Raw genomic sequence first — 16,141 nt, 5'->3', positions numbered from 1 at the left:
CAGATAGTTTTGAAAACATTTATGAAATAAAGCTTAAAAAAATGGGTCAAGGGCTGCTTCCTACAAGCCAAGGAGCTAATGGGATACGATCCATCAAACCCCATAATCAATTCATATTCTCATACAGAAACTTAGAAAGCTGCAAGTTTACAAGAGACATATTGTAAAACAGCTTTTACAGAGGGGAAAAAAAAGAAGTATTGTTAATTTGCTTTAAACTCACAAGCAGCCCAACATTTCCAAGAACATATTTAAAAAAATACTGTAAGAAGGCAACCTTAATTAAGGTTACAGCAACTCAAACAACAATGGGAGAGCACAGGGCTGGAAGAAACCCCCCAAGTCATGAACTTGAGTAGCCTGCAGGTATTTATCCCAGATCATCCTGTTTGGAAACCTAAACAAGGATGCTTCCACCTTGAAACATGGATAGAAGTTGATCTAGCTCAGACAAGCATTTTTACATTGACTTTCACTCAAGCTCATAGCTGGTATTAACCAGAGCTGCTGAGACAGGAGGCTGCTGCTGGCAGACAGGAGGTTGCAGCCTCTCTGCCACCATCAGCAAAGCCTCAGGCTCTGTGACGACTCCTCACTGAGAGATGTAGGATAGTACGGGTGCCAGTACTTCATATTTGGACAATCCACATCCCCCTCTACCTTTCAGCTTTGATTCTTAATCTTGAAAAGCACTCGGCACCATTGTAGTTAAGTGGGCAACTCTCTGCGACAGGGTTGGAAATACAGCGGAAGAAAGCCCCTCCAGCTCAAAGCTGACACTCCATGAGCAGAGCCACATCTCTCCAAATTATTCCTTCTTGGCAGCTCTTCTGCAGATCCAAGTGAGTGCAAGCACACAGCTCCTACTAAGGTGGACAGCACTTCAGGGCAGGGGTCTCTGCACCAGGAACCTCTACACAGCAGGGATGCTCTCAAGGTGGAATGGGACAGTTAGGCTTTTGGGCCACCTTGTTTTATTTCTCAGAAGAGTGCTTCTATCTGCTTTCCAGAAAGAAGATAACAAAATGAACAGAAAAGCTTTGTTCCACAAACAGAAATCGTTGTTGGAAGAAAAAAAAAAACGACCAGGAATTGCTCCTAAAGAACATCAGTTTATTCTAGGGACATTTCAGTATTCCTGGGAATTAATCAGCTGTTTCCCCTTCCCTTCCACTGGAATAACCCCAACTGCCCGACATTGTTCTTTTATGAATTCACTATGGAGAAGACACAGACTGGAGGTCATGATGACAGCTGGAATAAGTCATTGCTAATCCCATCCCTGACACAAAATCAAGAGGCCACACTTTTAAAGAAGATGAGCAAGAAAATAATTCCTAACTGAAATTCAATGTTCAGCCCAACACCTGAGTCAGCCAACCAGCAAATCTGTTCGCTACTTGCCTGTCTCCCTAACATCGCTGGGATATCACTCCACACTCCTTGCAGACTGTTTATTATACCTGCTTTATGCTTTGGGGGTTCTCTCTGAAGCTGTAACATGAAACAATTTAGGTTAGGATTCATTTTCCTTAAATTAAAGCAATCACTAAGGATCCTAATCACCCCACACATACTATACAGCTGATGGAAAGGATTGTTCCTAGCTCTTAGTGCCAATTCAGGTACTCAAGATCTTAATTCCTCTACAGAGGTGCCTGTCTGTCCTCCCTGATCTGCAGAAGGACAACTCCAGTCTTTGCTTAAACTCATCAGGTACATGAACTTAGTAAGGATGAATGTATTATACACTTAATTTACAAGAATTTAATGTTTTATTTAAAGATGAGTGTGTGACACGATGGCTTTAGGTTGGTAGAGAGTGGCATGCCAAGACCTTCCAGCCTGGATCCCACATACCAAAGATGACAGCAAGTACCCTGCTTTTGGTTGCATACTTGGGATTCAGTTTCAGATTAAATCTAAGCACCTGAATGTAGGTATCTAAAAATGTTCTGTCTGTGCTCTCCCTCCCCACCCCCAAAAGCGATGAGTGCAGGCAATGGAGCTCAAACTGATTTATTTCACCTGAAGTAAACAAGCAAGGCTCAATTCAGCTGCTTCAAGACAGGGGTCTATCTAGTACCATGAGATGCTCCATGGTATTTATTCCACATTCACACAGAGCTGGCAGGTCTGACACTGCCACAGAGGGAGAATTACATCCTCTGGACTCACAGCTGGAGGCCATGCAGGACAGACATCTCTGTTTAGGAGAATGAATGGTGTCCTTCATGTCTTCACTATAGTATCACTATAAATGATTTCCACAAAACCATTAGCAGCACCTCAGGAGAGGTGACCAGGGAGAGAACAGAAACAGAGTACAAACTAACACTGGAACTGCTCTGAATGTCTATTTGCACTCCCTGGAGGCTCAAAGGGTTAAACACATCACGGAACGTATACCACTGCACTCAAAAAAGGGGTCTGTGCCTGCATCCCACCAAGCCCCAGGTAGGAATCCTGCTGAAAACTGGGCATCACATCTAGACTACCTAGAGCAGAATGGCACTCCTGCTTCCTCATATGACACCATTGCATTTACACTTTAATAAAGCATATGCATTGACTTGTTTTCTCACCGTATCTAAGCAATGTGAACATCCACTTCAGCAAAAATTATTTTGCCAGCATTTTTAACTCTTTTTCAATATATGCCACAACATGGTGATGCTCCTAAAGGTAAACTATCCAGTCTGATCAAAAAGTTCAGCTTGGCGTAGGGTGTCTTAAGCTAAACTCTTTTAATCTTTTTCCTATAGTGGCAATAAAAATCAACCCTATGAAACCTTAGTGAAATTTCTCATAAAATTAAGAAAAAAGTAAATTCTACTGCTAAGCCTTTATGAAAGAGGCTAAACAAAACTCTGTTTCTGAAATTATGCCAAATATTTATTTTACTGTTTTACTATAAATGCCATCCATTGGTTATCACTGTATTTGAACGATTACTGTGCTATGTTATGACATAGCATTTTCCATCAATATTTTACATTACAGTTCTTGTGTGTTCAGTGCAGGAAACTGGCTTTGAAATAGAAGTGGAGGTAAATATCCATCAGTTAAAAACAAAGGGATGGTAGCAGAAGGTTTTTGACCTAAAATATTTAAGATTCTGGAACTAAACTGATATTTCTAACCTTTCATATTTATTTCATGCATAAACTCTATTAATTTAGCCTCATTATTATCACTAAACTCTGATTCACTCATTACTGGAATGAGAGAGTTAATGTGTTGTTTAAGAAGAAAGCCTTCACTCCAAGTTGAAGGCTGAGTACACATTCCTCATTTAATAGTGATTACTATTATGCATGCATATTGAGAACTGAATGTGTTGTATTTGTCTGCAGTGAGTACTGAATATCAAATCTGTTCTATAAGTCCACACACAAAAGTTTCTATGTCTTTAGAAAAGCCACATCATCCACTTTCCCAAATATAAAATTCACATCCGAACTGAAAGGTCAGCATCTCCTCCTAATAAAACACAAGAAAGCTACCCGAGCACCACCCTCACTTGAGGAAAAAAACAAATAACTTCCATTTTCCTGGCCACCAGCTCCATTTTAAGGGCTGACCTCACTCAGATACATGAGATCTACAGCAGTGCGGCCACCCAGTAGCTGCTTTCACCTGTTCAGAACTAAACCATGGACAGCTGAAGATGCAAAATAAAGCAAGCAATATCAAATCAAGCCTAAAGCAAATAATAGTAGGGGGAAGGTATTTTCTTAGATGCCTGGAATACATTACTTGGTAAAAATCTAACGCAGAATTGATGAGCATACCAGGACAAAGATCGCTACAAGATCTCAACCAACCATAAGTAGTCTCCTTTTTAAAAACTCCCCTGCAAGAAAGTAGGATAATTTTTCTCTTGGTGTAAATGGGTCTGTATTTGTTGGGTTCTACTTGGAAAGCTGAAAAGACACCTTTCTGGACTTACAAGTTTTTCATTAAAAACCATTAAGAAATGGAAATTCTGCATGATAAATTGCTGCATACAACTCCTTCTTGTGAAATGTAACGTCCATAAAGTGCAACTGAACCTCATTTCCAAATACTGAAAAACATTTAAACAGTCTGATTTGAAAAGATTACTGTGCTAATTTTTGTTGAAACAAATACACTTGTCAAACAAATCAGGAGTTGCATGATGTGATTATGCCCATTTCTTTCCAATGGCAATACCGAAGAAAAACAGTCCTAAGCTACCACACAAATTTAGAGCTACTGAGGTTTTCAAACAATTTTTGAAAGGAGATGATTAGACATTGAATTAAACCACTCTTCATCTTACTTTTCCCTGAGAACCTGTTTTAGGTTAAAAAATAATAATAGTAATTCTGGAACTCAGCAACGCATCTCTAATAGTCACAGCCAGTTCACATCAAGAACTGGGACTGGCTGCAGAAGCCAGTGCTTTACACAGAAAAAAAGGATGATTCGCATGGGAAGGAGGTTATTACTGAAGTACACAACTAGTTCAAGACTAGCTAGGTTTAATTCTTTCAACAACAAAATATTCAATATTCAATAAGAATGCTAACGAGAACACTAAGTCGGCACTCATTGGGCCAGAAATCACAAAGAAGAAACGTGGGACATCAGTAGTGGAAATGGAAGTTCTGTGAGCCTCAGGTGAGAGGTCACACACTTCAGGACAGGGACAAGAATTTCTGCTAGGTGCTGGGCTTCCACACCTGAAAATACAGAGGAGGACAAGGACTGAGAGCTATTAATTTCTTCTAGGAATGAGATGCAGAAACATAACAGTACTGTCAATCCACATATTGTCAACAGAAATATTTGTATCACCCCCCAAAATCTCTTGATGAAATTTCATCTGGAATTTAAAAGAAATTTCAGTGGACAACTACAAAAAATCCCAAAGAAGGTACAGGGATGTGAACAGTTCTTTGGACAAGCAGATATACAGATGTAGCAGAGTAAAATTCAGGCTTTCTAAAAATACATCGGAAACAAGTGGAAGGTGAAAACAACAGATTTATTCAAGCTAGGACAAAAATATGGGCACAAAAGTCTGATTGCAAATTACCTATGTGCTCATTCAGGGGTGAGATGAGAAGTCTATTTTTTAAAAAATCTTTTCCCCTCTTTATCTGTCTTTTCCCCCCTAAACAAACAGAAGAATGATGCTTGGGGCCAAAAGTCACAAAACTTGTGTTCTTCTAAAGATGAAATTCCTATTCAAGCACTAAACAAGTAGAATCCTTTAGAGAAAGATGTAAGACAACAAGCCAAATCTCCACTTTCTGAAACTTGCAGTAAAATGACAATTTGCCACAGGAAGACTGGAAATCAAATCTCTGTAAGAGAAGCCCTTCCACGTCACAAATTAGGCTTGATAAACTGGATGCACTGTCGTACAAGTTTTGAATTCATGTGCCAAACTGGGGGCAGCAGGCAGGCCTCCCTTCCCACCATGGTGAAAACCTGTCTCTGCCTGAAGCCCACGGGTGACGTGAGGATTCTTAGCAATCTGACAGCTAAAAACGTGACCCACCTTCAAAAAAGAAGCATATGGCTTCCAGCACCCAATTCTGACAACATTTTGTCCTTATTCCAATTTTGTGCCAAATTCTCTAACTCTACTAGATTTTCGCCTAACATATTATTCACCTTGTGAAAGGATGTTAATCAGTATCATTGTCAAAACGCTTCTTTCAGAAGAAAATTTGCACCAGGAAAAGGAGACTGCATAAAAAAATGTTTTTATGGGATTATAACAACATGTATTAAAAAAAAAATTAGGAAAGAAAAAAGGTGGATTCAGATGTATGTATTTTTATACTAAGAAATTTAAAATTTAAAAGGAAACTGAGCAAAAGTGGATTTATTTCTATGTGCCCACCTGAAACAAACTTTATCTGTATTAGACTATAATTTCCCTGTCTCCAGTAGGATTTAAAGATCTGAGTCACCCTTCACTCTAAAAAAGACACTCTCATTTTTCCCTAATAAACCCCAGCTAAATAATGTTAATACACAGACACAGAGTACCAACGGTTCCATATTATGGTTTGCATCTACCTCTTTTACAACCTGTGCCTGGATGAGGAAATGCACAGCAGACATGAGGACACTGGGTTGACCAAAGTAGAGCCTAATTCAGTCTGAGACCACAGGCAAACGATTCCTTCCAGACAGCTGCAGGATCATACCACTGCCCTACACCTATAGCTGAGCGATATAGAATTTTTCTGATAAGAACTGATCACTGGAAAACGTAAAAGTGTTATACATTAGTGATGTACTATTTTTCCAAGGCATTGCTTTCTCTCTATCTACATATTTATACTGCTCTTCATCAGGAGGACTATAACCAAGCACCGATGCTCTGTAGCTCCCATTTTCGTTATTTCATTTGCAGTAAAGTGGATCCAGGGACTGCACTTGCTAAAATTTCCAGATTTAACTTAATTAATGCCACCAATATTTGGCAAAACTGAGTGGTATTGCAAGTAGGCATTGAAATTAGTCACTGATGGAGTATAAAAAAGGATTATAATAAAAGCCCATGTCCAGAAAGGCAAACAAAAAGAGGGCAAACAAAAGATTAGAAGAGGAAGGAAGCTGCTAATGCTTTGGAGTGGCTGGGGCTCTTTCAGGATGGGAATGGGTCTCACCAGTATTTTGCACAGTGCATTGCACATGGCTGAAAGCATCCTTCAGCACGACTTGAGTGTCTACCATAACATGAGACACACACAACCCCAAGTCTGACGCAAAGCGTGAAACTTTGAGCACACTTCCACAGACGCTACAGAGAAGCACCCAAGAGCGAACAAAGATTTCCAGGATTCCTCCACCTCGTTCTTTCCAGGAGGTGAAGATAGCGGATGTCTTGGCTCCTCATCCTCCCTGAACTCCACCGGTGGTGCAGCATCTCCCTCTGTCTCTCTCCTGCTCAGAGGTTTGGTCCTCTGGCAACCAGTGAGTAGGTGTCTGATACATTTTTTTCAAACTTTATGGCAAGGATTGCACTTTGTTAATACTGCCAGACATATATGATAGCTGTCAAGCTGGTGAGTTATTTTAACACTTGGAGAGCTGGCTCTGAAACAGTCAGGTAGCAAACTGCTAATGAAAAAGATAAGCAAATGAGTCAACTCAAGCATGCTACACTGTCTGTCTTAGTGTGGCTTGGTACGTCTGGAAAGAAAAACAAGCCTTTCTGTTGGCCAAATTCATTTTTGTAACATCCAAATGTCTTCCTGTAATTCATTAAGTAACCTGACTCACATCTCTGCCCTGGGGCTCACTCTCATTCCCAGGGAGAGAATTGCAGGTGAAGGGTATTGTAAGTACTGGGGGTTTTATTCCTCCTACACACTTCCACTTCTCTTCTGTGGAGTTTTTCTGCCAACTAGCCAGAGTTTTTGATAGAGACGGACCTACACGCATTCAGAAGGGAAGAAGTGTCTGAAGAATATTATTCTTTAGTAGAAAGAAATGCTTAGAAGAGTTGTATACACTGTATGTGCTTGAAAATGAACCATTTAATGCAGAAGTTGGTCCTCACTCAGGAAAGAGGCCATTACTTGCAGCTAGTATGATTTGTTGCTCATCTGCTTTACCACAGTCTTTTTCTCCAAACAACTGCATGATCCAAGTGAAGTCTTCATTAAAAAAAAAAAATCTATAACAGAGGCCAAAACAGAGAGTAACTAATATAGGAGCACCACCTTATTCAAGGAAACAAATTAGCTTTTATTTTGTCATATTAGTCAACTGATAATTCATTCTGCTGCAGCAACTGGACATTCATACATCAGACGGAGCATTCTGAAGCCTAAATTCAGACAAGAAAGAAGCCCAAGAAGGAAGCATTCATCTATACTGCTAAGAAAATTACTCCTGAACAAATTAATAATGGTGTAAGGAGAAAGGGGCAATATAATTATTTTTCCTTATGTTTTTCACTTTTTACGCAGAGGCTGACACTGGTTTAGTAACAGTTTCAGTTAGGATGGGGTGTCCCTTCATAAAATTAAGTAGCCTGAAAAGAGAATACATTTGAAAAGCTACTCTAAAGCTGTGAAAGGAAATGTGTTGCAGCTGGTGCAGGTGATCATCTTTTCATCCGGACTGCCATCCTCTTCTTGTTTGCTTCCCTCCTACATACACATATACATCATTGTTAATTTTAAAAAGACATATCTTTGAATGTATTCTCTCTGCTGATTCTTTACTACCTCATCATTTCCATCCATCAATCATGAAAAGACAGGAAAAAAGATTTTTACACAAAGAAACAGATATTAAGCTTTACGTGACTGTGATGATTTTGAAAGACAGTATTCCCCTAACCACAGTTGTTGACAATTACAATATGTTTGTTAAAGCATAATTATGACTTGATTGTAAGTTTAGATTTTGTAATAACAAAAATAAACAAAAAAGATGTATCTATGTATTGTAATTGGCTGATCATACAAATACTTATTAAATATAAACACATATGCTTTTGTAGATTTGTTAGAAAGATTCGTTAATTGCTTAATGAAAGATGTCTTTCAGATACTAATTCCTTCATTTAGTTCAACAGATTAAATTTTATATGAGGAGATATTAGCATGCATGCAATGAAGTGACAAGGACAACTAAAAAGCTTAAAATGTTAATGGATGAAGTGCAGCTTTCTCAGTTACTCTAAACTAAAAGCTATAATCTTCATTACATGCACTAAAGATCATCTTTTCCCTTGCTTTCTGCAGAGATAAGACAGCTATATTTAACACAGAAACGAACACCACAATATGTTTCGATTCAGCTGCTGTGTTTTCATAATCATAAATAAATTATGAAAACTTTAAACAGTGCATGAGTGATTCTGCATAGAAAACAACAACAAAAACGTAATTAATTTTTATAGAAGAGAAAATTGATAGTTGACATCTGAGCAATCCAGTCGCCCCTATATTTTACTCCAGTAGCTTTAGGTAATTATATTGTTGATAAACTCTCTTTGCAATGTGCTTGCAGAAAAAAAGACCCAGCCAAACAACAAACCCAAACAATTGACTTGACTTACTAAGGCACTACAGGGTTAATGTCAACCATTGCTGCAAAAAGGCAATTACTAGCAATACCGACAGTCCAGAGCCTAATTTTTTGCTGTAGACTGGAGTTCAATCTGGCATCATCTTTTCTCTTTCCCCAGTAGGGAGCAGGGAGCCCTCTAGCTTCCATGCGGGTTTCCTACTGTGGTACATATTGGCCAGCATACAGCTGCTCTAAACAACTATTTGCATCTACAATGCGGTCATCCCACCACCTTCTTTTCAGATCAATATGATTGGGACAAACAATAGTTTGATTTTGATTGCTCTATAGTACGCTTGGGTAGAGCCTCTGAATACAAGCGAATCGCTCAGAAACAATGGGCTGGTTCATCATCCAAAGCGTCCCTTTTCAAACAGCTGCCTCTGCCACACTCACCCTGACAAACGTCCAGAAAAACAGATGGTTTCAGCATTCATGGGCAGTTTAGTGAAAGCCCTAGAGTCAACTATTCAAGACATTTTATCATCTAGCTGATAATAGAGCATTGCTTGGAGATAAAAATTAAAAATACATTTAAAAACTCTATTAATTCGCACCCATGTACAGCTCCCCTTGCACACACGGAAAACAACTTCACTGTGCCCTGTAATGCTGCAAAGTGCAAGCACTAAAGGAAGCTTCACTCTTAATCCCTTCTGTGGGATAACCGCATCGCTATGAAAAATGACAATCTGCGGGTAATCTCACAGACCACATACGCTGCAACACTCACAAACAAAAGCAATGAATTGGTAATTGAATGGGAAGTTTAACTTTGAGCTGCCTGGGGTTTGCTGTGGATTAAATCAGGTCCTGCTTTTTTTTTTTTTCTTTTTTTCTGGGGGGATGAGGAGCACCGTGTATCTGTCTGAAATACAGTGATTTTTTTTTGCCTTTTTTTTTTTTTTAAGCAAACACAAATGCTTTCAAGGCATTGTACTAGGAAAGGGACAGGACGCGTCATGATACACATTCTGCTTGTGCCTACAGACAATCACATCATTTTCACTCAGGTCACAAGCATTTGCAGCCTCTAAGGCAGAGCAGCTGCGGTACTAGAAAGCTGAGGGTCTTCACTCCCTTTAACATATCTGTGCCACACCTTGGTCTGGAAGGACATGAAGGACAGGCTGGAGTGCAGCCATGACCACAGCTCCTCAGCCCCACCAGCCACACAGCCTGACCTAGGGATGACAAATGGGTAGTATTATCCTTCTGGGATGCCTGGGCAGTACTACCCAGGATGTAAAACTATTTTCACTTGCTCCACAAATCCCTACGAGTTTAGGGAAGCATAAACTCCCTCAGCCCACGTTGGAAAGTCTAATTCTTCTTGAGGCAGGATAGGAAGATTTGGCTTCTAGGAAAGAAAGGAGTTATATCTATTATTCCTTGCTCAGAAGCTTACAAAGATTCACTGTCTACTGATCTATTAATATTTTGTTAGTGACCATACAAACTTTCTGCAGAAAATGTAAATGCCATACCTGGCACTGCATTAGTCCACTGAGCTGAGCTTCTACACAGTTAATTGGGACGTGATTATTGTAACTCTACCTTTCAGCAGAGTGTAAAGGATTGAATCCTGCAAATACTGGGAACTTTTTGGTAGGTATATGTAAGTATGTGTAATACAGCTCTACAGAAAAGCAGAGGATCAGAAAGTAAGAGCCAGCAAATATTTTTGCCAATGCCTCAATATCTAATACAATTCATCAGATGTATCTTTTAATTGAAAAATACACATAAAAAAAGAAAGAAAAATATTACAAATAACTGTAAATGTGGAATTATTTCCTTCTTAAAAAATTTACTTTCTTAAAAATTGTTTTCACTCTATTGCATTTCAATTCAGGAAAAAAATATTCTGCATCCAATCAGAAATCTCCAGTGAGCAAAACTTTACAGAAGTAAACTGCAGAGAGTTGGACAATGGCACCAACCTGTCAAAATTATGATAGTTAAATCCATGTTGTCACACAGAAAAACAATCATTGTGTATCAATTAGTTTTTCTCCACATGACTAATGATGTCAGTTCTGAACACTGGCTTCTCTCCCCAATAAACTCATCTTCCTTGCTGCCTCTTGCACAGGGAGACCCTCCAAAGCCACTCCAAGTATCTGCTTCCTCTTCAGATCTTTTCAGACCTCTCTGCTATGGCACCTCCAAAGATGACTCTGCTAGGACATCAACTTATCGTGTCTGAGAAGAATATGTAATTCAGATAGCCAATAGTACAGTTAGGACTAAAAAAATAGAGGTTTCTCAGAGACCTCAGGGGAATGTCTAGACCCTCCTTCTGCATAAAAGGGGTAAGGGGAATAAATATTCTAGGCAAACTTAACCCCTTCACCCTTTCCTTTTAAACCATGCTTTTAAAAGTCTTCATTTCCTCATGATTTCTTTTGGAAACTCTCCAATTTATCTACATCTTTCTTTATACACAGTCCCCAAAACTGGATGCAATACTCCAGCTGAGGCCTCACCAGCACCATATGGTGCAAAATAATTACTTCCCATGTCTTACACATGACACTCCTGTTAAAGAATGCCGAAAAAAAAGAGGTTCTTTATTTGCAATAGCATATCCTTTGTGAGTTATATTTCACTTGTGATCTCCTAAAACCACAGACACTTTTCTGCCTTCCAATTACTTCCGCATTTTGTCTTTGTGCATTTATCGTATCTTTTCCAAGGGCTGTATTTTGCGCTTCTTTATCGAATTTCATCTGCTTTATTTTTATCATGGCCTCTTAATTTAAATAGATCCTTTTGAATGGATTCATCCCTCCAAAGCATTTCACCCCCCCCCCCCCCATTGTCTATGTAACAAAAAAAACCCAACCAAACAAAAAAAGTGTATTTTCTCATTAACATGTTGAATGATGGATTTGAGAACAGAACTTTCCCTGGAAAAGACTAGTGAGTGATGCCAGGTGAGCTTCCCTTGGAGTAGGAAAGAGCACCACCAGTAACTTCTCTTTGAGAACACTTTTTTCAACTGCTTTGAAGCCACTTATGGCAATTTCATCTAGGCCATATTTTTCAAGCTTGCTTATAAGAATGTCATGTTGGACAGCGTCAAAAGCCTCACTTTAGTCAAGATACATCACATCTCCTGCTTCTCTGTTATCTACTAGGCCAGTTACCCTGTCAAAGAAGGAAGTGAGATTGGTTTGACACAATTTGCTCTTGACAAATTCATGCTGGCTGGTTTTTATCACCTGATCATTGTCTAGGTGCTTATGAATTGTTCTAACATCTCTCTGGGGGAGCAAACCAGGGCCAAACTGGACTTGGCAACTGGAAAAAGAAGTACCCAGAGAATTAGTGACAAGTCCTAAGCCTGACTTTCTTCAGCCCTGCCAGGCTGCTTCTGTTTACATTAAACATAAGTTATGCTTTATGATCAGACAAACAAAACCTGGCCACCTTCTACGGTAGGACCATCTTGCAGTTAACCACTGTAGCTTCACCACATTGCTACAGTGCAAGAACCATTTAGAAACACGTAAGCTAATGCCTGTCCCAGAAGCTGCAGGGCTTAAATCCTACTCCCACATTCTCCACTGAGGCCAAGACTTGGGTCTTACATCTTGGGATGAATTACCTCAGACTTCTGCTGCTTCAGAAGTTTAGAGCTGGCTTTACATCTCCTGATGACACGTCATTGCAGTATGCAGACACATACTTTGTTTTCTAGCACATTTAAAATGTTAACACTCATTTACATTAATGGTAGCCTTCATGCTGCTTGTTAACAGTCTTTTGAAACAGGCTTCAGGACACAACATGTATCATCTATCTTTGTTTTCATAGTCTCTCTCCGAGAAAGGTCCTGACCTTGTTTAAGACTTTGGATGGCACTGCAACAACAATAATAGATATGACAGGAAAGTCGTAAAACCCTGCTTACAGAATGAGAGGAAGTTGGGAAATCACAAGATTTTTAGCCAGAACAAAACAAAACCCCCAAACCAACAAACAAAAACCCACATACAAACAGACAAACAAACAAAAACTCAGCAATCTGGGAACATTCTGTTGCCAAAAAATAATAAAGAAAAAGAAAGCCCTTTCCCCTTTTGTTTTGCTTCCAGTTTAATGTTTCCCTGGACAGCTTTCCTGTTTCTTTTTATTTTGCCAATGTCCAAGTGAGCTCTTCCTCAGGCACAAGTTTTTATGCAGGGGACAATAAGATATTTTTTTCTTCCTCCTTTCTATCACTTCTTCTCGGGCTTCCCCTTACTCTTCCTTTTTACCCTGCTCAGTTTCCAATGCATTCATCCTCCCCACAGATACGTCTCTCATCCTGTCATGCATTTTTTCCTGTCCTACTGCATAGTTCCTACTTCTTAGTTCCCTTCCAAGTATTCTTAACCATAAAAGCTTCTACAGATGTACTAAACTAAGTGTTGAACATCATCTTGCAGTTGCATCTGGGTTATCTCAGTTCAGCTGCCCATACTGTTGTTTCCATTCATGTCTCCTACAACACATCTCACCGTTCACATCAGGGAGATTAAAGAGCATCAAACAGAAATAGCACGAGAAGGGCTATGGAAACAGCCAGTTCAGCACCTCTGAAGACAAACAAGTGTAGATGAAGAAGACCGAACACAAGAATCTACAGCACAGAACATGGCTTCACCAGAAAGAAACAGTCCTGAAGGAGATTGTACACCTGCTGTGGTCATGGCTGCTCCTGAGCTTTATTTAGATAAGTGGGTTTGCAATTGCTGGAGACCCTAGGTGGTCCACATATCGTTTCTAAGGAGGCTACGGTAGACAGCCAACATATGCTACATGGCAGCTTGCATACACCAGGGTCCTAAGCTAAAAAAACAAAACCAAAAAAACCCCAACAAACACATAAGCTAAAACAGCAGTCCTGATTTTTTAAGATGGTACTGAAGATATTCAGTAAGACCTTGTTTCAGTACTCCTCAATGAAAATATTCGATTTACTATAAAGCAGGCCAATCCTGTTCCTCTCCTCTTCCTCTATGGCCGTCTGTTTGTCTTGTTTTGAAGATGTAGTTTCTTGAAGGAGAAATTATTTCCAGCTTTTACTATGCTCAGCACCATTGTAATAATAAATAGGTCTGCATTTATAAGCAACGCTAATAACATATTAGATTATCTAATCTCAGCTTATTTTGTGAAAATAGAATGTGTAAAAAATTAACTTAAGAATTTGTGTTAAAAAGTATGGTTTTCTTTAAAGTCTGTTTCATTGTTACTCTGCTTAAATGGATTTTCCCCTGCTTTTGTGACGGCCTTGCAGTCCAACACAGGAGATAGAAGTCATTAAAGAGGAAAATTTAACACCAGAATTACAGAAACTGGTAAGATAACATAGAAATAGGAATATTTCCTGAAACTGCTAGCTCTTTTTTTAATGAAATGACTAGGTTTCAAGTTGATGTTGTCAGTGCAAATAATCTTACAATTTACACTACAGCGGTTTCACTATCTCAAGTCAAAGGAAGAGATTTTAAAGGAAAAGGTCCTTTTTGAAAGCTTATGCATTGAAACGTTGAAAGTTATTTGTTGTCTTGATGAAAGTTATTGCATTATCTACAGAAATATCTTCAGATCCATATGACTACAAATATTTTGCTACAGTGTCATCACTGTAACAGAACAATACATGGTAAAGTTTTAGGTTTTCTATCCTAAGTGCCATGAAATCCAGTCACCTAAAAGCATTAAGTGCTAAGTTCGGTTTTTATACTCAGCATTTCACAGGCAACAATAACACTAGATCATTCAGCGGTTAAGCTCAAGATTAGAATAAAGTATGTCCTGTAAATTCTGTATATGATATAGGCTGCATATGGACAGTTCTTCCATCTGCCTAGATGACTACAACAAATATACAAGTAGATAAAATTGCAGTTAATTTAGTAACATGTACCCACATGATAGCAAGTCCAATTTTGATTGAAATAATTTGAAGGTTCTAACATTTGCATTTCTTCAATCAGCTTTCATTTCTTACAGAGATTCATCATCTCAGTATCTAGCTGGATTGCATGAAAATACAGACCTCCATTAATTTCTAGAATGAAAAACTGAAACTAATCCCAGAGACCATCTGGAAGGCACGAGCATCATAAAAATTCAGCTCCTTGCCTGTAAGGCTGCATCACTTATTTAAAAAGAACAAAAGTACAAACTTTGTTTTATTTTTGGTTACAAGTGCAATTCAAGGACCTCTGTACCTCAGTCATATATGCCTAAGCCATGGTTGTAATGAAGGCAACGTGGCATCCAAACTAGGAAGCCCAAAGCCTATGAAGTTGGAGCTGATGGCCAACACTTTTCAGAACACTCACTTCTTCTACTTGAAATACTTCTGAAATGCAATGAAGACTTTCTCATAATGGATACAGAAAGGACAGAGTGAATGTGAACTGCATATTTTGGGAAAAACATTCAAAACATTTTTGATCCTAATTAAAGGTGTCTATGTGAATATCAGCCTTGCCAGAAAAAAAGGAACTGTCAAGCCATAGAAATAAATGGTAGATGACATAAGCCTTATGTTACTGCTACTTATATGTGTAGCTTCACCATAGCAAGTTTGATCACACACATAAATAAGACTTCATATATGCTTACACACACTTTTACAAAGGTTAACAAAAATTTCTCATCTTTTATAGCAACAACCTGTCATAGAATCATAGAATACCAGGTTGGAAGGGACCTCAAGGATCATCTGGTCCAGCCTTTCTTAGCAAAAGCAAGGTCTAGACAAGATGGTCCACCACCTTGTCCAGCTGAATCTTAAAAGTGTCCAGTGTTGGGGAATCCATCGCTTCTCTGGGAAGATTATTCTAATGGTTGATTGTTCTCTTCTGAAAAATTTCCCTCTTGTGTCCAATCAGAATCTCCCCAGGATTAACTTGTATCCATTATCCCTCATCTTCTCCATATGACTCCTTCTAAGAAGAGAGTGTCCATCTGCTTTGTAGTTACTCTTCAAATACCAGAACACGGTGACAAAGTCTTCCTTAAGCCACCTTTTCTCAAGGCTGAACAAACCCAGTTCTTT

General features: G+C 39.0%; 1 protein-coding gene across 2 annotated transcripts in view; it reads right to left on the bottom strand.

Annotated features, from left to right (window-relative positions):
• CYP7B1 (cytochrome P450 family 7 subfamily B member 1) overlaps positions 1-16,141 on the bottom strand; it is a 126,159-nt gene that overhangs the window by 77,713 nt on the left and 32,305 nt on the right. Inside the window, exon 1 of one of the 2 annotated variants that reach the window (XM_082044271.1) lies at positions 4,576-4,647. The exons of the other annotated variant lie outside the window; for it this stretch is intronic. The gene's annotated coding sequence lies outside the window, so the exon portion shown is untranslated. Of the gene's footprint in view, positions 1-4,575; positions 4,648-16,141 lie in introns of those variants that run through there. 2 annotated transcript variants of the gene reach the window in all.

This window comes from Streptopelia decaocto, assembly GCF_964273445.1.
Source record: "Streptopelia decaocto genome assembly, chromosome: 2".
Lineage (NCBI taxonomy): Eukaryota > Metazoa > Chordata > Aves > Columbiformes > Columbidae > Streptopelia > Streptopelia decaocto.
The sequence above is the reverse complement of the archived record's forward strand: the minus strand, read 5'-3'. Positions and strand labels throughout refer to the sequence as shown.